The 21018-nt window shown below is 38.8% G+C and overlaps 1 long non-coding RNA gene across 1 annotated transcript in view; it reads right to left on the reverse strand.

Moving 5' to 3' along the window:
* LOC141583193 (uncharacterized) overlaps window positions 1–21018 on the reverse strand; it is a 69208-nt gene that overhangs the window by 19169 nt on the left and 29021 nt on the right. The window contains exons 2-3 of the long non-coding RNA XR_012515900.1: window positions 11254–11392; window positions 6665–6782 (exon numbers count right to left, since the gene is read on the reverse strand). This is a non-coding gene — a long non-coding RNA (uncharacterized LOC141583193). The remainder of the gene's footprint in view (window positions 1–6664; window positions 6783–11253; window positions 11393–21018) is intronic.

The raw sequence follows: 21018 nt of genomic DNA on the forward strand, positions 1-21018 counted from the left end.
TTCCTTTATAAATGACCCAGTCTTGAGCAGTTCTTTATAGAGATGTGAGAATGAACTAATATACATCACTATACAACATTTTTACTGAAATGTTTGGCATAGACAATTCTACAGAGACAGAGAATATATCAGGGATTGCTTAGGGATGGAGGCATTGGGCAATGGGAGTGTATAAATAAAGGGCATGGAAACTTTTTTCAGATTATGAAAACTACAGTTGACTGTAGTGATAGTTGTACACATCTATTAATACACTAGAAGCTATTACTGTATGCTTTAAATGAATTAATTGCATGATATATGAATTATAACTCAATAAACATATTTAAAAATAAAAATAAAAAAATAACACATTTCTAGCAGCTTTCTTTTCCTTGGAAAAAACTTTAATTTACTTCTGTAATAGAGTGTTTTGGAAAAAAAAAACACTCACAGGACTAGATTCTTTAGTTACACAAATATAAAGCAAGTATATTGACTTTGAAAAACTATGGAATCTCAACAATTTTCAGTGCAGAAGCTGCAGGTGGAAATATTATATATCCTGTATGTGAATGTAAATTGAGTATTCTTACTTTTAGGATCACTTGCCTTTGGAAAGTTAGATCCTTTTCCCCCCATCCCCACATAAATATATTCAGTCCAAACTAAACATAGTATGAACTATGTTTAGTCGTATGTTGGTATTACATATGAAGTTAAGACTAAATAGTTTTATCTTTTAGAAATGTATAGCGACTATCGTGAATGTGTTTCTTGGGTCAGGAAAGTCTAACCACATCATCATAGGTGGGGTATGCGGTTTTTATAAAGGAATGGCTACTATCACTGTCAAACATACGAGATCATTAAATAAGCACGACTTCCTTGGACAACAGGGGAGGGGACCTGCTATTCTTTCTGGCATCCAGGAAGATTGTCTCCTGGTATACGTGGTACCAGATGGTAGAAGTTACTTTCTGATGGAGCTGAGATGTCCCTGACTGAGCAGCAACCTACCAGGAGGAAGGCATGAACTCTCTGGTTTGTTTAGTATCTACACACTAAGAGAAACTATTTCTAATAGCAGTGCAATATACTTCCTCTATTTTGCTCTATGTATCTGCATTTACTCAAGTTCTATGACACATAGCCTCACCTGAAATATAATTTGGGGAAATTAAATGAGGGGTTTATATTCATCCTGTAAGTAAACTGATGGAGGAAGAGTATGATGCAGAGAAACCACTGGATTTAGTGAAGTACTCTAAGAATTCCACAGATTTAAAACAAAATCAGAATGCAATCCAACAAAACAACTCCCAAACACAGCCAATGGGTCAATTTGCAGTACATGTTATGCATATTGTATACATACATTTTAGGAATTTCCAGAATTTTCTTGGATAAAAGAATGGACTGCCTCCTGTGATCGAAAATCATTTTAAGGTAGATATTTTAAATAAGGTCTCAAATGTCAAATACATAAGGTAGGAAAACCTCAAAGGACAAATTTATTTATTTTACTAAAAAAAATTAATTACATGGAAATAATATATCATCATCATTTCTCAGTTATAAAATGACAGAGTTTTCTGTTTTCTTATTCCTACTTTTTTTTTTCTTTCTTTCTTTCCTTTTTTTTTTTTTTTTTTTTTGGTTGTTGTTGTTTGAGAGACAGTCTCACTCTGTCGCCCAGGCTGGAGTGCAGTGGCATGATCTCAGCTCACTGCAACCTCCACCTCCCAGGCTCAAGCAATTCTTGTACCTCAGCCTCCTGAGTAGCTCTGATTATAGGTGCAGGCTGCCACGCCCAGCTACTTGTTATTAATTATTATTATTATTATTATTTTGTATTTTAGTAGAGATGGGGATTTACCATGTTGCCCACTCAAAATCATGGGCTAAAGTAATCTACCCACCTCAGCTTCCCAAAGTGCTGGGATTACAGGCATAAGCCACCATGCCCAGCCTCTTATTCAGACTTTCCTATGCTAAGTTTTTCAGCACGTGCTGCTGTAAAAGGCTGCATTGCTCTTATAGTCTAAACGTAGAATATATGTTATATTTTAAAATCATGTATTATGTTGTATATAACATATTAGAGATAGATATAATTGTAGCTACATTATTCTTCCCAAAGTTAGGGAAAAAATAGAACTGCTCATTTGAACTTTGATAAGGTTTAACCTTTAGAAGTTTCATGTTCATATTGAAATTAATTCTTCCCTACATCTAAATCTATGGTTTATTTTGAACATGTCACTAAGTCCTACTGTATTTTTAAATAATTAAAATATCCTTCCTAACTCTACTCTCTTAACCTCATACTTCATTTCATTCAATTCCTCCTCAGATGATATGGGTTAGAGTTCCTTTATTCAAGAGTGATATCAAAATTATTTAGCAGAGTATATTATGGACAGGATCAATCAGAACCAGATGCCAACTACTCAAGAAAACTTATAGATCAATCAGAACACATGCCACCCAATCAAAATAAACAGCTAAGTGCTAGATCAGGGGCCTAGAAGCCCCCCTATTACATAAGACATTACCTCATTCGTTGCTAAATCATGGGAGACATTCAGAGATCTTAGAAGGGGCAGGAGACTTGGAGTAGCCAAGTCTAATAACCAACATGCATGAAAGGTTTTCGCTGTTTTACTTTGCATAGATGTAACAATACAGCTGTTTATGTCTGCTCCCTCTCCAAACATTGCTGAAGTGTCAGCTAAGCAATAAGAGAAATATAATACCATATTAAGTGACAGAGCAAGAGATGTTAACCAACTTTTGGAAGAGGAAAAATTGCTAGGTGATAGCTGACTTTACAGAAAGGAGAAAGGTGTTGCCTAAGTGGAAGCTAAGCAAGATTCCAATGAGAAATAAGCTAACTTATCTTTTAGAATCCTGGAAAATTTTAGACATCGAAGATGCCAGGTATTTCTGAAGTTATAGGGGCTTAAGGATCATGACACTGAAAATGAAGCATTGCCTAGGTGTCTGTAAAAGGACAACTGGATTCTGTGTCTCTTTCTCTGACTTCATGCAACCAAGTAATTTCCTCTTTTTTATGTCTCAGGAGATAATTAATTTATTCTCTGTAGAAACTGGGTCAAAGAGTGTCAGAATCCAGGTTGTGAAGGCACAGTAAAAGCTGAAGTGAGGTGCCATGCTAGAAACAGTGTTTACTGAGAGTACCAGATCCAGTCTCCCTCCCTCACATGAATTCTGAAATATTTACAGACAGGTTTATCCATCCAGGCCTTTGGAGGGTTTGTCTATGGGAAAAACATTGGTGGGAATGTGCAATGATACAGCTGCTTCATGAAATATTTTGGTATTTTCTTAAATAGTCAAACATACACTTACCATTTGATTCAGCCATTCTACTCCAAAGTTCTGAAAGAAAATATTCTTTCTGATACTGCTCTCCTTTAACCTTGTATGTAACGTTGTATATGGATGTTCATAGCCGTTTTATTTGTAATAGCCAAAAACTAGGAATGCTTTGAATATCCATCAAGAAATATAGAAAATCTGAGGTGATTATATGTAATGGACTACTACTTAGCAATAACAAGAAATGAATTATCAGTATAAGCAACAATATGGATGAATCTCAAAATATTTTTTCTGGATGAAACAAAAAACAGGACAAAAAAGGAGTATATTCTGTATGTATGAAGAATGGGGAATGAGGAAATGTGGGAGCAAAGGATTGCAGAGATACATGAGTAAACTCTGGGAGCTGAAGGATATGTTCATTATTTTTGTTGCAAGGGGTTCACAAGTTTATAAATATGTCAAAACATTACATTCTATGATTTAAATATATATATTTAACTTTTAAATATGCAGTTTTTGAGGATTGAGTATAACTTGATTGTTTGATAGATGAATGATAGCCAGATTGATTGACTGATAGAAATGTAAAGCCAGGAATCCATCTAGAGACCTTTGCATTTCTAAAGCTTGGGTCACCTAACTAAGTTGTTCTCTTTATATCACCTGCGAATGAGAATAACTTTTAGGTCTCGGGCATTCTAATTTTTTAACTTAATTATAGAAATCATTTTTGTAGTCATATTTTTATTTGTGCTTTGCTTTAAATGCAAAGCATTCTCAACAATGGACGTAAGTATCCAATAACGAACAGCAAGTATTAATGTCTTTTAACATAAAATTTACTGAGAAGTAAAAATACAAAGCTTACGAGTACAGAAATTATAGTTCTGCCTGGTTTATTTTATAAATAACCTCAGATCATGCTAAATGGCCAAAGTTACTTTATCTTCATTTGAATACTTTGATTCTTTTCATGAAGAGTTTCTCTCAATTTAAGACATTTGCTTTATGTCCAATTTAGAGAAGTATATCAAGTACTATATACACTATTTAATAATTCCTGCAGGAAGATGGAAGAATAATTTTATATAGTCATTTGGAAAAGGTTGAAAATATCCCAGTGGACACAGCATAATTCAGTACCTTTACTACTTTATTGATTTTATTTTGAGTAATTTGTCCATGTTTTGCTTTACAAATCATTTTTAATATATGCCTGGCATGCTTCTATCTATCTTCATATTATCCCAGTTTTTTTTCCACATGCTTTCTAGAATTATAATTTAACCCAGAGGTTCATACTGGCTGCATATCCCAATCACCTGTTAAAATATCAACATCCAGGCTCAACTCACAGATTCTGATTTAATTGTTTCAGGTAGGGCCCTGGCATACATATTCTTAAAAGCATCCCTGGCAACTCTAATGTGTAGCCAATATTGAGAATCACTGACTATCTTACACACTGTCTATATCAGCATTTTCCAAATGTGCTTGAACGTAAGAATGTTCAAACAAGATACCTCAAAAATCCAAAACAAGACTAATGGCTCTAAATTTCCAAATTTTAGATCCTCAAGCAAAACCTCCTGAGTCAGGATCTCCACAGAAGTAAGGAGAATCAAGAGCTTCAGTTTAAGAAGCACTATTTCACAAGACTCCAAAGACATTATAATCAATCCCAGAGGTTGGAAAAGATAAAGAATATATAGACACATTGGGGTCTTTCAATCTCCTGCCTTCTCATACCAACATTCAATGCAGCATCGTTTTTAAAACTTTTATCTCCTAAATACATGTGAAATATCTCTACTTACCTCCATTACCCCTCATCACACCTGTCACCTAAGAGCCTAACAACAAACCTCAGTCTACTCCAGTATCTCATTCTCACACCAGGTCACTGGCTTCTACTCTTGCCTTACTCCAACTTGTTTTCTCCATTAGAGCCAGACTTATCATTTGGAACATCAATCTTACCAAGTCACCCAGAGCTTAACATATTGCCCAGAGCTCTTATGGAAATACAGTACAAAACGTTCACACCTTGGTCTGGCTTCCACCTTTTCTCACCTCATTCAGGACTCAGCTCCCTTTACTTCCTGTCATCTGGCCAGGATAGCCTTCTTTCTCTCTGTTCATACAGGCTAAGCAAACAGATTGCCACAGGCCATTTGCAGAAGCTCAGTCTTCTGCTTGGAAAGCTCTTCCAGGCCCCCACCCTACAGCTTTATCTAGTTAAAAAGGCCTATGCATTCTTCACAAGTCAGGCAACAGCCAAGCCTTCATCTTCCTCTAGATAAGTCAAATCTTGCAACCTCAGGCTTTTTTAGTAGCATATACCACTCCTTCCTAAAATTGTCCAGAATTACAGCATGCATTCATCTGTGTGACTTCATTTTCGTTTTCCTCCTCTCCCAGCACCTATTTGACTATGAACTCACTGGGAACAGAACACTTTTTCTCTCTGAGACCAAATTGCCTAGGTTCAAATCCTAGCTTACTATTCTAAACATTTTGTGTGCAGATATTAACGCGACGGTAATTATTCTGATAATTTTCTCATTGCCGTTGTTAGCTTTAGAGCAATTGTTTTTTCAGATCTGTGTAACTGTATTAAACTGAAGCTTCCATATTAATTATGGCAGCAGAATTAGTCAAATGTTTATGTTGTTACACATTTAAGCCCAGAAATTTAAAATACATTTTTAAGAATCAACAGATTTTCATATGCTATATTTCTAACCTTAATAGCATTACAGGTATTTCTAACTTTAATAGCATTACAGGGGTGGGGAGGGCAGGGAAGAAAAAGAAAAAAATGGTAACAGCTCAGCAGCAAAGAAAGGTCAAAGCAGCGTTCAAGCGAACAGACTCAGCCCAAGGCCACAACTGTGGCCCAGGCTCAGTAGTGAGTACCACAAGCAGAACACAAGCAGAACGCAGCAAGCAGCAGCCATGTGGGGCCAGGTCCAAATAGCTGCGTGCTGCTCTCCGCAGGTGTTCCACAGCAAAATTTTGTGTGTTCTTTGTAAACAAGTAACATCCAAAATTGTAATTCTCCGCTAAGGTTTAAGTAACATTTAAATTCTAATAATAATTTCTTTGTTATCTCTGAGATAACTCTTTTAAAATCTGATTTAATTAAAGCAGTAGCTTCTAAAGGGGAAGAAATTACATCTAGCCCATAAATTAGTTAAAAAGCAAGTAGAAGCTAAGCATGTAAAACTACACCCTTTAAAGAAAAGCTTTAAACCAAATGGAAGTAATATCAGTTAAGTTAAAAAGTAAAACTGTTAAGCCCATTCTCAAAAAGTAAAATGGCCAAACCTACCTGATATTTCCCTGTTGGAAAACTTAAACGTTGTTCAAAAAGCAAAGCTTGCTGCTCCAGTGGCTCTATACCGGCCTTCCACAGCAGTAATTGTCTATTCAGGCTGGGATTCAGCAGGCTGGTAAAGATGAAAATTTAGAGGGATAGCAGTTTCCAGTTATAATGCACCCCCAAAATGAGCAGGGACAGTTTTAGGTAACATTGAAGCCTTTTCCATTTAAATGCCATTTAAATTTCTAAAGAAACTTAAACAAGGCAATCAATAATGCTAATACAAAATGTCATGTTGCTAAGCAGCCTTTTAAAGGGATAGCTCATTTAATGGACTATATTAAGGCTCATGATGGCAATGGAGGAAATTTACATAAGGCTACATTATTAGTGCCAACTATGGCAGGATTGAGGGTAAACAATGGGACTGCTGCATTTCCTGGAGCTTGTTTCCATTCTGGAAAAAAGGAACACACCAAAAGGACTGCAGACAAAATCTAAGAACAGGACCTCAGCCGAGGGTAACAACAAAAAATACTAAACCAGACATTTGCCCCAAGTGTAAAAAAATAAAGAAAAATAATTGGGCTAATCAATGTCATTCAAAATTTAATAAGGAAGGAAACCCGATTCCAACTGGGTCCTATCCTGCTTAAGTTACTCTCTTATCTCTGTACAATGTTTGTCCCCTGCCACCAATAAAAGCGCAGCAGCAAATTTGTGTAGCACTCAGAAAGTAAATATTTTACCTGGGGAGCCTCCACGAAAAAATACCAGCAGGAGTTTGTAAGCCCTTACCTACAGAAACAGTGGTTTTGCTTTTAGAAAAACCTAGCCTTAATACTAAAGGGATAAAATTTCATACAGAAGCTATTAATAGTAATTTTACAGGGGGAATGCAAATTGTATGTCATTTTCCAATACTTGCAGTGCTAAACCTAAAAAACGCATAGCACAAATGTTACTTTTACCTTACATCAAATTAGGTCAAAGCAAAGATGAAAGAATTGGAGGATTTGGAAGTACAAATAAGCAGGGCAAAGCTGCATACTGGATATATCAAATTACAGATAAACACCCAGCATGTAAAGTCACTATTCATAGAAAAAAAATTTAAAGGTTTAGTTAATACTAGCACAAATATCTCAATTATTTCTGTTCAGCACTGACCCTTTTCTTGGCCTGTATAAAATGCTCACTCTAATATAGTCAGAGTGGGGTAGGCCTCAGAAGTTTATCAAAGCAGTCTTATCTTACCATGCAAAGGGCCCCATTCAGTCTACTGTAATTCAGATTCCTATTAACTTGTGGGGAAGAAACTTATTACAGCAGTGGGGAACCAAAGTCTTAATACCTGAACAATCGTATAGCTCCCAAAATCAACAAATAATGGAGGCCATGGGCTATGTGCCTGAAATGGGAATAGAAAAAAATTTACAGGGTCTAAAAGAATCATTAGAAGTTAAGGGACAAAGTTCTCAACATGGTTAGAATATCATTTTTAATGACAGCCATTGTTAAACCTCCAAAACCAATAGCTTGAAAATAGTTAGATAATAAACCAATTTTGATAGAACAATGGCCACTTACAAAAACTGGAATTTTTTTTAAATGTAGTTGCTAAACAATTAGAAAAAGAACATGTAGTTCCCACATTTTTAGCTTAAAACTGTCCTATTTTTGTAATAAAAAGGAAATCTAAAAAATAAAAAATGTTAACAGATCTCAGAGCAATTAATGCAGCTATACTACTTTTACCCACTATGATTCAAAAAAATTGTCTACTACTATTATTGATTTGAAGGACTTTCTTTTTTTTCTTTACTTTTCTTTTTTTTTTTTTTTACGATTCCTTTGGCAGAAAAGAACTGTAAGCAATTTGCCTTCACTTTTCCTAATACACTCATCAAAAACCTGCCTAAAAGTATTATTGAAAAGTGCTTCCCCAAGGGATGTTAAACAGTTCCACAGTTTGTCAAACTTATGTGGACACAGCTATTAAGCCCACTAGAAAAAAATTTCCTCAGTGCTATATTATTCATTATATAATATTCTTTGTACTGCACCAAATAAAGAGTTACTTATACAATGCTATAACCATTTAAAAAAAGAAATCCATTCAATGTACTAGGTTAATCGTAGCTCCAGATAAAATTCAAACTACAACTCCTTATTCGTATTTGTGCATGTTGGTAAAAAAAAAAAAAAAAAAAAAAAAACACGACAAAAAAACCCCCCACTATGTCACTTCAAAAGGTGTTCATCAGAAGAGATAATTTAAAAACTCTAAATAATTTCCAGAAGTTACTTTGAAATATCAACTAGATAAGACCTACTTTAGCCATTTCAACTTATGCTATGAGTAATTTGTTTTCTATTCTTTGAGAAGATTCCAGTCTGCATAGTCCTCAAGAATTAACTTAAAAAGCTAAAATGGAATTGCAAGTAATTGAAGAAAAAAATTCATAAGGCTCAAGTAAGTAAAATTAATCATAAAAAGCCTTTAACATTATTAATTTTCCCTATTTAACACTATCTTACACTCTCTTAGTAATAATCTCTTAGGAGTTATTATTCAAAAATCAGGAGTTAGTGGAGTGGCTGTTTTTACTTCATAGTAGCACTCACACTCTGTATTTGGACTGAATTGCAACTTTGATTGGAATGGGGAGGTCTCAAGTTGTAAAAGTGCATGGATTTAATACCATAAGAATAATAGTGCCTCTTACAAAAATTCAAATTCAGCAAGCCTATACTAATAGTGTAACATGGCAAGCCTATTTGCCAAGTTTTGTGGGCACTTTAGAAAATCATTACCTAAAAAACAAAAATTTTTCCATTTTTAAAATAAACCAATTGGATTTTATCCAAAATTAGTAAGTCAAATCTCATTGAAAATGCAGAAAATGTTTTTACAGATAAAATCTAGTAACAATAAAGCTTCTTATTCAGGATCTAAAAGCAAAGTTATTCAAACTCCTTATACACTATTGGGTCTGGCAGAGGATCCAGGGAATGGCATAGCCAGAATGGACAACTGGGCCTTTGAATCTAGGCCACACATAGGTAGACTAACAAGTGATGGTGCAACCAGCTCAGGCAGCTTTATGTAAGGGCACCTGCTAGTTAGGAACATGCACCCCACCCCAGACCCCAATCCCAGACCACCTGCCTGCACTGGGCATTGTCTCATCTTGGCAGAAAGGTGTGGGGGTGATGATCAGGTAGTATGTCCCTGGGTCTCAGGCCTCAGAAGTTCCTTAGGAACTTGGCAGTCACTGGGCAGGGGAAGGGGCCCAGGGACCCCTTGTGTGCATTTGCCCATGGAATGTGTTCCTACCCCAGCTTCTCAGCCCTCACTAGAAGAGTCCAGGGCTTCCACCTGCTCTATGTTTCCAGCTCTGATCTACTGACCTGGTGACTCTGAAGGCTTCCTGACTCCAGCCTGGGGCCTCCTCTGTTAGATGGGGGTTCCAGGTTTCCTGCAGACAGAGGCCAACCCTTGGAGGTTGAACCTGGACCTCTTTTTTTTTAGACGGAGTCCCACACTGTCAGTGGTGCAATCTTGGCTCACTGAAATCTCCACCTCCTGGGTTCAAGTGATTTTCCTGCGTCAGCCGCCAGTGTAGCTGGGACTACAGGTGTATGCCACCATATCCAGCTAATTTTTTTGTATTTTTAGGAGAGATGGGGTTTCCCCATATTGGCCAGAAGGATCTCAATCTCCTGACCTTGTGATCCGCCCACCTCAGCTTCCCAAAGTGCTGGGATTACAGGAGTAAGCCACCGCTACCGGCCCTTAGTTCTTAAAGTATAATTTTTTTCTCTCTCCAGTCTCCCATTTTTACTAAGGAAAAATCATGATATGACCAAATGTCTCTATTATACCTGGCCTGAATATTTGTATAAAGTATAGCAAGAATAATTATTTTTACATATGTTTTCAAAATCGGATTTCATAAAACTTGGTTTCATAAAGTGAATCTCAGATAATACTTTTTAAAGCTGAGCCCAGCTATGGGTCTTGTTTTGTAGAAAAACCCACAGTCCTCCATTTTGTCCCTCACTTCCTGGAGTCCGCCTGCAGACCCTATTCTGCCTGGTAGCGCAGGGCGACCAATCACTGCTCAGCCTTAACCCGCCAAACCTAAAGCCAACCCCCATCCCCCACCCCTTGGCAGTTGCAGTAGTCTGCCTAGAAACAAGACAGCCAATAAAATTCAAACCTAAGCCCGCCAAGAGGTGACCAATCCCCTTCTGGCACGCAGAAAACCCTCCTCTGCTCTCCCTTAGACCAATCACTCTGCAACACCTCGCCTAAACAGGCCGCCGCCCCTATAAAAACCCTCTCTGGCAGCTGCTGGGTGCAGCTCAGCTCCCCTCCCTCCTGGGTTGCCCGCAGATCCCAATAAACCTGGACTCGGCTTAACAACTCCTCGCTCTCATTTGCTTTGGGGAGGGTCTCTGCGGGTCGCACAGGTCTGTTCCCTCAAATAACTACATGAGTTGCATAAATTTCTCTTTTGAGGTCACAGGATAACTTGGGTATCATAAGCCTGTCAGGAAGTGACATTATTTACTTACCACAAGTTACTTACAGGGAATGTGTAGACAAGGTATGAAGCCAGTTTTCCCAAAGGGTTTTTATTGACTCTATACATCAAGTTTGATTCCTTAGGGAAAGCATGCCATTCCAGTCAAAGCCTTGCCAAAATAACTAATTTCTCCAATTGTGACCTGTTGCAGAAGAAAACATTCTTTTGCACTTATGCAAATTATATTTCCATAAGTTAAGAATCTATTCACAAATAGATTCTAAATTCTGGAGTAAACAAATAGAGAGAAACAAATATGCTTCTAATTTTGTTTACTCAATTGGAGTATATTTTACTCAATTGCTAAAAGCTGTAAATAGCTCAAAATAAGCTTCCTGAACTCTGAAAAACAAAACAAAGGATCAGTAATATTTTAAGCAAAGCCAAAAAGATTACTTCAGTCTATATTAGTTCACTCCGTGCAGTTATCTCCTGTTCTGCTTTATATTCTTGAACATTTCAGGTCTCCATGAGAGTCCTGAAAGTTTTTTCTTTATGCTAATGACAAAATTTCCAAAGTTATCAGAAACCTGCATTTAGGAGCACCTGTCAATGTCCCATAGCAGATTATAAGTCACCTTTCAAAGAGGATTAAAACAAGACAACAAATGTCTGTGGATGACAAAGAAGTCTTAGGATAACATATTTATGCAAATACAGTCCAAGGAAAATGAAACACCATTTCACATTTGGCAATGCTTTCTTTTTTTTCCTGAGATAGAGTTTTGTTCTTGTTGCCCAGACTGGAGTGCAACGCTGCAATCTCTGTTCACTGAAACCTTCACCTCCTGGGTTCAAGTGATTCTCCGGCCTCAGCTTCCTGAGTAGCTGGGATTATAGGTGCTTGCCACAATACCTGGCTAACTTTTAGTATTTTTAGTAGAGATGGGGTTTCACCATATTGGCCAAGCTGATCTCTAACTCCTGACATCAGATGATCCACCCTCCCTCGCCTCCCAAAGTGCTGGGATTACAGATGGGAGCCACTGTATCTGACCTGACAATGCTTCCTGACAATTCTTCCTCTATGGTTTTTATACCAAATAAGCCAAATGTCATTTATGTACTTCAGGGGATATAATATCTAAAAGATATGTATGTAAGAAAAACAAGTGATTTATAATTTGATTTTTACAAGTTTCTCGGATATCAAATCCCAGGTTATCTTAAGTCACTCATTAACCAAAGTGATAACTCAAAAATTGTAAAAAGGCAAAAACCTTTACTCATTAATAGAGGGATGACTTCACTTTCCAAATAATATATATTTTTCCCTTTCCTGTTGTTCCAGTTTATTCAAAAGGTCAGGCAAAAATCTTTCATTTTTAAAATAATACATGAAAATCTTGTTCACAGGGAAAAGTTAAATCTCACCTTTGTATTAGTGCATTATTCATATCAAACCTAATTCTTTTTTTTTTTTTTTTTTTTTTTTTTGAGACGGAGTTTCACTCTTGTTACCCAGGCTGGAGTGCAAGGGCATGATCTCAGCTCACTGCAACCTCTGCCTCCTGGGTTCAGGCAATTCTCCTGCCTCAGTGTCCTGAGTAGCTGGGACCACAGGCACGTGCCACCATGTCCAGCTAATTTTTTTGTATTTTTAGTAGAGACGGGGTTTCACCATGCTGACCAGGATGGTCTTGATCTCTTGACCTCATGGTCCACCCACCTCGGCCTCCCAAAGTACTGGGATTACAGGCTTGAGCCACCGTGCCCAGCCTCAAACCTAATTCTTAATAAAAACTTATTGAACCTCCTTCATGACAAGAAACTGAAGCACTACAAAGGGGTTTTGAAACTTGGAGTGAATGACAGTATGTTTCAGTAATGCTTCATCTACCCAAGGGTAAACAATCAAATCTCTCCTCGACTGTTATCTAGAGAGGGCATCCAAGATGGCCAATTAGGAGCAGCTCAGGATTGCAGCTCTCAGGAAAAGCATGGAGGGTGAGTGGATGCTGCATTTCCAGATGTATTTTTATTGCTCACAGACCAGGAGATTCCCAAGCGGAGGAGCCCCATGGGTGGCCAACATGCCTATCTTGGCCCCCGCAGTTGTTTTGGCCTGCATGGCTGTTTTTGCCAGTGCAACTGTTTTGCTGGTGCCCCAGCATGGCGGTTCTCCATACAAAATACACAGGTCTGGATGCCATTTTAGCCGGTGACTGGAGCTCTGGGAAGGCAAAGTCACCCATTCATCTGATTAAAAAGGGTACTGAAACAGGGAGCCCGACCAGGAGAGTCTCAGGCAAAAAAGCACCACGAATCTCAGTGCTGCTGTTTCAGCTGGCACAGTGGGTCACCACATGGGAAATCACACAGATCCCGGCGCCTTTTCAACAGGTGACTGGAACACCTGGGAGACAGTCTACCGTTAACGAAAGAAAAATAATTTATTTTAAGGGGCTCTGAGGCAGGGAGCCAGGTGATCAGTCTCAGCTGGTCCCACCTCCACAAAAAAAAAAAAAAGCAACCCGAAACACTCTGTATTGAGAGTTTCACAGCAAGCACAGCTGAACCTGGGAAGGCCCAGCTCTGTGGGGGAGGGGTATCTGCCATTACTGAGGCAGTCCACCACTACAGAGGTAGTTTGCCATTCCTGAGGCAGTCCACCATTACAGAGAGAGTCGGCCATTATAGAGGTGGGCCACCAATGCCAAGGAAGTTCTAACTACACCCATAGAAACAGGACTGCAGGGAAGTTCACATGGCAGCTGGGCAGAGCCCACAGCAGCTCAGCAAAGCCTAGGCAGGCAGACAGTGACAAGGCTGCCTCCTCCCTGGGTAGGGCAGCCCTGAAAAAAAGCCAGCAGCACAACAGAAACTCATAAATAAAACCCTAACTCCTTGGGACAAAGAACCTGGGAAGAAAAAAAAAGGGTGGGGTTTATGAGTTCTGCTGCAGCAGACTTAAATGTACCTGCCTAGCAGCTCTGAATGAACAGCGGAGCTCACAGCTCAGCACTTGAGTTCCTATAAAGGACAGACTGTCTCCTCAAGCAGCTCTCTGACCCCGGTATATGGCAAGAGTCACCTCACAAAGGAGAGATAAGACTGACATCTGGCAAGTATCCTTCTGGGACAAAGATAGCAGAAAAAGAAACTGGCTGTAACCCTTACTGTTCTGCAGCTGCTGCAGGTGACCCCCAGGCAAGCAGGGCCTGGAGTGGACCTCAGCAGTCCTACAGCAGAGAAGCCAGACTGTTAGAAGGAAAACTAAGAAACAGAAAGAAATAACTTCATTATCAACAAATGGGACATCCACTCAGAGACTCAATCTGATAGACAACAGCTACAAAGACAACAGGTGGATATATCCACAAAGATGGGAAGAAGGCAGTGCAAAAAGAATGAAAACACCCAAAACCAGAATGCCTCTCCTCCTACAAGGGATCACAACTCCTCACCAGCAAGGGATCAAGGCTGGATGAGGAGAATACATATGATGAATTGACAGACTCAGGCTTCAGAAGGTGGGTAATTAGAAAGTTCTGTGAGCTAAAAGAACATGTTCTAACTCAATGCAAAGAAACTAAGAACTTTGAAAAAAGATTTGATGAAATGCTAACAAGAATAAACAACTTAGAGAGGAATATAAGTGAATAGATGGAGCTGAAAAACACAACAAGAGAATGTCATGAAGCATACACAAGTTTCAACAGCCGAATTGACCACAAAAAATATGGGACTATGTGAAAAGACCTAATCTACATTTGATAGGTGTACCTGAATGTGATGGAGAGAATGAATCCAAGCTGGAAAATACTCTTCAGGATATTATCCAGGAAAACTTCCCCAACCTAGCAAGGCAGGCCAATATCCAAATCCAGGAAACATAGAACACCACAAAGATATTCCTCAAGAAGAGCAACCCCAAGGCACATAATCATCAGATTCACAAGGGCTGAAATGAAGGAGAAAATGCTAAGGGCAGCCAGATAGAAAGGTCGGGTTACACACAAAGGGAAGCCCATCAGACTCACAGCAGATCTCTCAGCAGAAACCCTACCAGCCAGAAAAGAGTGGGGGCCAATATTCAACATCCTTAAAGAAAAGAACTTTCAACCCAGAATTTGATATCCAGCCAAACTAAGCTTCGTAAGTGAAGGAAAAATAAAATCCTTTGTGAACAAGCAAGTACTCAGAGATTTCATCACCACCAGGCCTGCTTTACAAGAGGTCCTGAAGGAGGCACTGAACATAGAAAAGAACAACCAGTACCAGCCACTCCAAAAACATACCAAAGAGTAGAGAGCATCAACACAATGAAGAATCTGCATCAACTAACAGGCAAAACAGCCAGCTAGCATCAAAATGGCAGGATCAAATTCACACATAACAATATTAACCCTAAATGTAAATGGGCTAAATGCTCCAATCAAAAGACACAGACTGGTAAACTGGATAAAAAGCCAAAACCCATTGGTGTGCTGTATCCAGGAAACCAATCTCACATGTAATGATAAACAAAGTCTCAAAATAAAGGGACGGCAGAATATTTACCAAGCAAATGGAGAGCAAAAAACAGAGCAGGAGTTGCAATTCTCATCTCTGATAAAATAGGTTTTAAACCAACAAAAATCAAAAGAGACAAAGAAGGACATTACATAATGGTAAAAGGATCAATGCAACAAGTAGAGCTAATGATACTAAATACATATGCACCCAATACAGGAGCACCCAGATACATAAGGCAAGTTGTTAAAGACTTACAAAGAGACTTAGACTTCCACACTATGATAGTGGGAGACTTTAAGACCCCATTGTCAATATTAGACAGATCAACGAGACAGAAAATTAATAAGGATATCCAGGACTTGAACTCAGACCTGGACCAAGCAAACCTAATAGACATTTACAGAATGCTCCACCCCAAATCCAAAAAATATACATTCTTCTCAGCACCACATTGCACCTACTCTAAAATTGACCAAATAATCGGAAGTAAATCACCCTCAGCAAATGCAAAAGAACGGAAATCATAACAAACAGTCTCTCAGATCACAGTGCAATCAAGTTAGAACCCAGAATGCAGAAACTAACAGAACCACACAGCTTCATGGAAACTGAACAACTGGCTCTTGAATGTTGACTGGATAAACAAAGAAATGAAAGTAGAAATAAAGATGTTCTTTGAAACCAATGAGAACAAAGACACAACATACCAGAATCTCTGGGACACATTTAAAGCAGTCTCTAGAGGAAAATATATAGCAATAAGTGCCCATATGAGAAGCAAGGAGAGATCTAAAATCGACACCCTATAGTCAAAATTGAAAAAGCTAGAGGAGCGAGCTCAAAAAAAACCTCAAAACCTAGCAGAAGACAAGAAATGACTAAGATCAGAGCAGAATCGGAGATAGAGACACAAAACACCTTTCATAAAATCAACAAATCTAGGAGTTGGTTTCTCGAAAACATCAGCAAAATAGACCACTAGCCAGATTAATAAAAAAGAAAAGAGAGAATAATCAAATAAATTCAATAACAAACGATAAAGGGGATATTATCACAGATTCCACAGAAATACAAGCCATCATCAGAGATTATTACAAACAACTCTATGCACAAAAACTAGTAAACCTGGAAGAAATGGATAAATTCCTGGACACTTGCATCCTCCCAAGCCTAAAGCAGGAAGAAGTCAAAACCCTGAAGAGACCAATAACAAGATCTGAAGTTGAAGCAGCAATTAAGAGCCTACAACCCAAAAAAAGTCCAGGTCCAGATGGATTCACAGATGAATTCTATCAGACATACAAAGAGAAGCTGGTATCATTCCTTCTGAAACTATTCCAAGCTATGCAAAAAGAGGGAATCCTTCCCAAATCATTTTATGAGACCAACATCATCCTGATACCAAAACCCAGCAGAGACTCAGCAAGAAAAGAAAACTTCATGTAATTCCAGCACTTTGGGAGGCCGAGGCGGGTGGATCACGAGGTCAAGAGATCAAGACCATCCTGGTCAACATGGTGAAACCCCGTCTCTACTAAAAATACAAAAAATTAGCTGGGCATGGTGGCACATGCCTGTAATCCCAGCTACTCAGAAGGCTGAAGCAGGAGAATTGCCTAAACCCGGGAGGCAGAGGTTGCAGTGAGCCGAGATCACGCCATTGCACTCCAGCCTGGGTAACAAGAGCGAAACTCCATCTCAAAAAAAAAAAAAAAAAAAAAAAAAAGAAAGAAAAGAAAGAAAACTTCAGGCCAATATCCATGATGAACATAGATGCAAAAATCTTCAATAAAATACTGGCAAACCAATTGCAACAGCACATCAAAAAGCTTATCCACCATGATCAAGTAGTATTCATCCTGGGGATGCAAGGCTGATTCAATATATGCAAGTCTATAAACATAATTTACCACATAAACAGAACCAAGACAAAAACCACATGATTATCTCAATTGATGCAGAAAAAGCCTTTTAACAAAATTCAACAGGACTTTATGCTAAAAACTCTGAATAAACTAGGTATTGATGGAATGTATCTCAAAATAATAAAAGCTATTGATGACAAACCAACAGCCAATATCATACCAAATGGGCAAAAACTGGAAGCATTCCCTTTGAAATTTGGCACTAGACAAGGATGCCCTCTCTCACCACTCCTATTCAATATAGTATTGGAAGTTCTAGCCAGAGCAATCAGGCAAGAAAAAGAAATAAAGCGTATTCAAATAGGAAAGGAGGAAGTCAAATTGTCTCTATTTGCAGACGACATGATTGTATATCTAGAAGACCCCATCGTCTCAGCCCAAAATCTCCTGAAACTGATAAGCAACTTCAGCAAAATCTCAGGAAACAAAATTAATGAGCATAAATCACAAGCATTCCTATACACCAATAACAGACTGAAAGAGAGCCAAATCAAGAACGAACTGCCACCGGGCGCGGTGGCTCAAGCCTGTAATCCCAGCATTTTGGGAGGCCGAGGCGGGTGGATCACGAGGTCGAGAGATAGAGACCATCCTGGTCAACGTGGTCCGTCTATACTAATAATACAAAAAACTAGCTGTGTGTGGTGGCGCGTGCCTGTAATCCCAGCTACTTAGGAAGCTGAGGCAGGAGAATTGCCTGAGCCCAGGAGACGGAGGTTGCGGTGAGCCAAGATTGCGCCATTGCACTCCAGCCCGGGTAACAAGAGCGAAACTCCGTCTCATTAAAAAAATAAAAAATAAAAAAAAGAACAAACTGCCATTCACAATTGCTACAAAGAGAATAAAATACCTAGGAATATAACTAACGAGGAACATAAAGGACCTCTTCAAGGAGAACTACAAGCCACTGCTCAATGAAATAAGAGAGGACACAAACAGATGGAGAAACATTCCATATTCATGGTTAGGAAGAATCAACATCGTGAAAATGGCCATACTGCCCAAAGTAATTTATAGATTCAGTGCTATCCCCATCAAGCTACCAGTGACCTTCTTCACAGAACTGGAAAAAACCACCTTAAACTTCATATGGAACCAAAAGAGAGCCCGCATAGCCAAGTCAATTCTAAGCAAAAAGAACAAAGCAGGAGGCATCACAGTACCGGACTTCAAACTATACTACGAGGCTATAGTAATCAAAACAGCATGGTACTGGTACCAAAACAGAGATATAGAACAATGGAACAGAACAGAGGCCTCGGAGGCAACACAACATATCTACAACCATCCAATCTTTGACAAACCTGACAAAAACAAGCAATGGGGAAAAGATTCCCTGTTTAATAAATGTTGTTGGGAAAACTAGCTAGCCATGTGCAGAAAGCAGAAACTGGACCCCTTCCTGACAGCTTACACTAATATTAACTCCAGATGGATTAAAGACTTAAACAGAAGACCTCATACCATAAAAACCGTGGAAGAAAATCTAGGCAAAACCATCCAGGACATAGGTGTAGGCAAGGACTTCATGACAAAAACACCAAAAGCATTGGCAACAAAAGCCAAAACAGATAAATGGGACCCAATCAAACTCCACAGCTTCTGCACGGCAGAAGAAACAGTCATTAGAGTGAATCGGCAACCAACAGAATGGGAAAAAAATTTTGCAATCTACCCATCTGACAAAGGGCTAATATCCAGAATCTACAAAGAACTAAAACAGATTCACAAGAAAAAAAAAAGCCCATTCAAAAGTGGGTGAATGATATGAACAGACTCTTTTCAAAAGAAGACAAATAGGAGGCCAACAAAAAGATGAAAAAATGCTCATCGTCACTGGTCATTAGAGAAATGCAAATCAAAACTACATTGAGATACCATCTCACGCCAGTTAGAATGGCGATCATTAAAAAATCTGGAGACAACAGATGCTGGAGATGATGTTGAGAAATAGGAACACTTTTACACTGTTGGTGGGAGTGTAAACTAGTTCAACCACTGTGGAAGACAGTGTGGCGATTCCTCAAGGACCTAGACATAGAAATTCCATTTGACCCAGCAATCCCATTGCTGGGTATATAGCAAAAGGATTATAAATCATTCTACTATAAGGACACATGCAGACGAATGTTCATTGCAGCACTGTTTACAATAGCAAAGACCTGGAGCCAACCCAAATGCCCATCAATGATAGACTGGACAGGAAAAATATGGCACATATACACCATGGAATATTATGCAGCCATCAAAAACGATGAGTTCGTGTCCTTTGTAGGGACATGGATGAACCTGGAAACCATCATTCTCAGCAAACTGACACAAGAGCAGAAAGTCAAACACCGCAAGTTCTCACTCATAGGCAGGTGTTGAACAATGAGAACACATGGACACAGGGAGGGGAGCATTACACACTGGGGTCTGTTGAGGGGAAAAGAGGAGGGACAGCATGGGGTGGGGAATTGGGGAGAGATAGCATGGGGAGAAATGCCAGATATAGGTGATAGGGAGGAAGGCAGCAAATCACACTCCCATGTGTGTACCTATGCAACAATATTGCATGTTCTTCACATGTACCCCAAAACCTAAAATGTAATAAAAATTTTTTAAAAATCTGGAGACTACAGATGCTGGAGAGGATGTGGAGAAATAGGAACACTTTTACACTGTTGGTGGGAGTGTCAATTAGTTCAACCATTGTGGAAGACAGTGTGGTGATTCCTCAAGGACCTAGAAATAGAAATTTCATTTGATTCAGCAATCTGATTACCAGGTATATATCCAAAGGATTATAAATCGTTCTACTATAAGAACACATGCACACCGATGTTCATTGCAGCACTGCTTACAATAACAAGGACCTGGAACCAACCCAAACACCCATCGATGATAGACTGAACAAAGAAAATGTGGCACATATACACCATGGAATACTATGCAGCCATTAAAAATGATGAGTTCGTGTCCTTTGCAGGGACATGGATGAACCTGGAAAACATAATTCTCAGCAAGCTGATACAAGAACAAAAAATCAAACACCACCTGTTCTCATTCATAGGCAGGTGTTGAACAATGAGAACACATGGACACAGGGAGGGAAGCATCAGATATTGAGGTCTGTCAGCACAAATAGAGGAGGAACAGTGGGGATTGGGGAGTTGGGAGGGATAGCATGGGGAGAAATGCCAGATATAGGTGATGGGGAGGAAGGCAGCAAATCACACTGCCATGTGTGTACCTATGCAACAATATTGCATGTTCTTCACATGTACCCCAAAACCTAAAATGCAATAAAAAAAAGGAAAAAATTTTTCTCTAAAAGTCCTACTAATAATAATGTCTAGTTTGTGGAGTTTATCAAAAAGGAAGACTAAAATATTGGATTCTC

This window comes from Saimiri boliviensis (assembly GCF_048565385.1).
Source record: "Saimiri boliviensis isolate mSaiBol1 chromosome 19 unlocalized genomic scaffold, mSaiBol1.pri SUPER_19_unloc_1, whole genome shotgun sequence".
Classification (NCBI taxonomy): Eukaryota; Metazoa; Chordata; class Mammalia; order Primates; family Cebidae; genus Saimiri; species Saimiri boliviensis.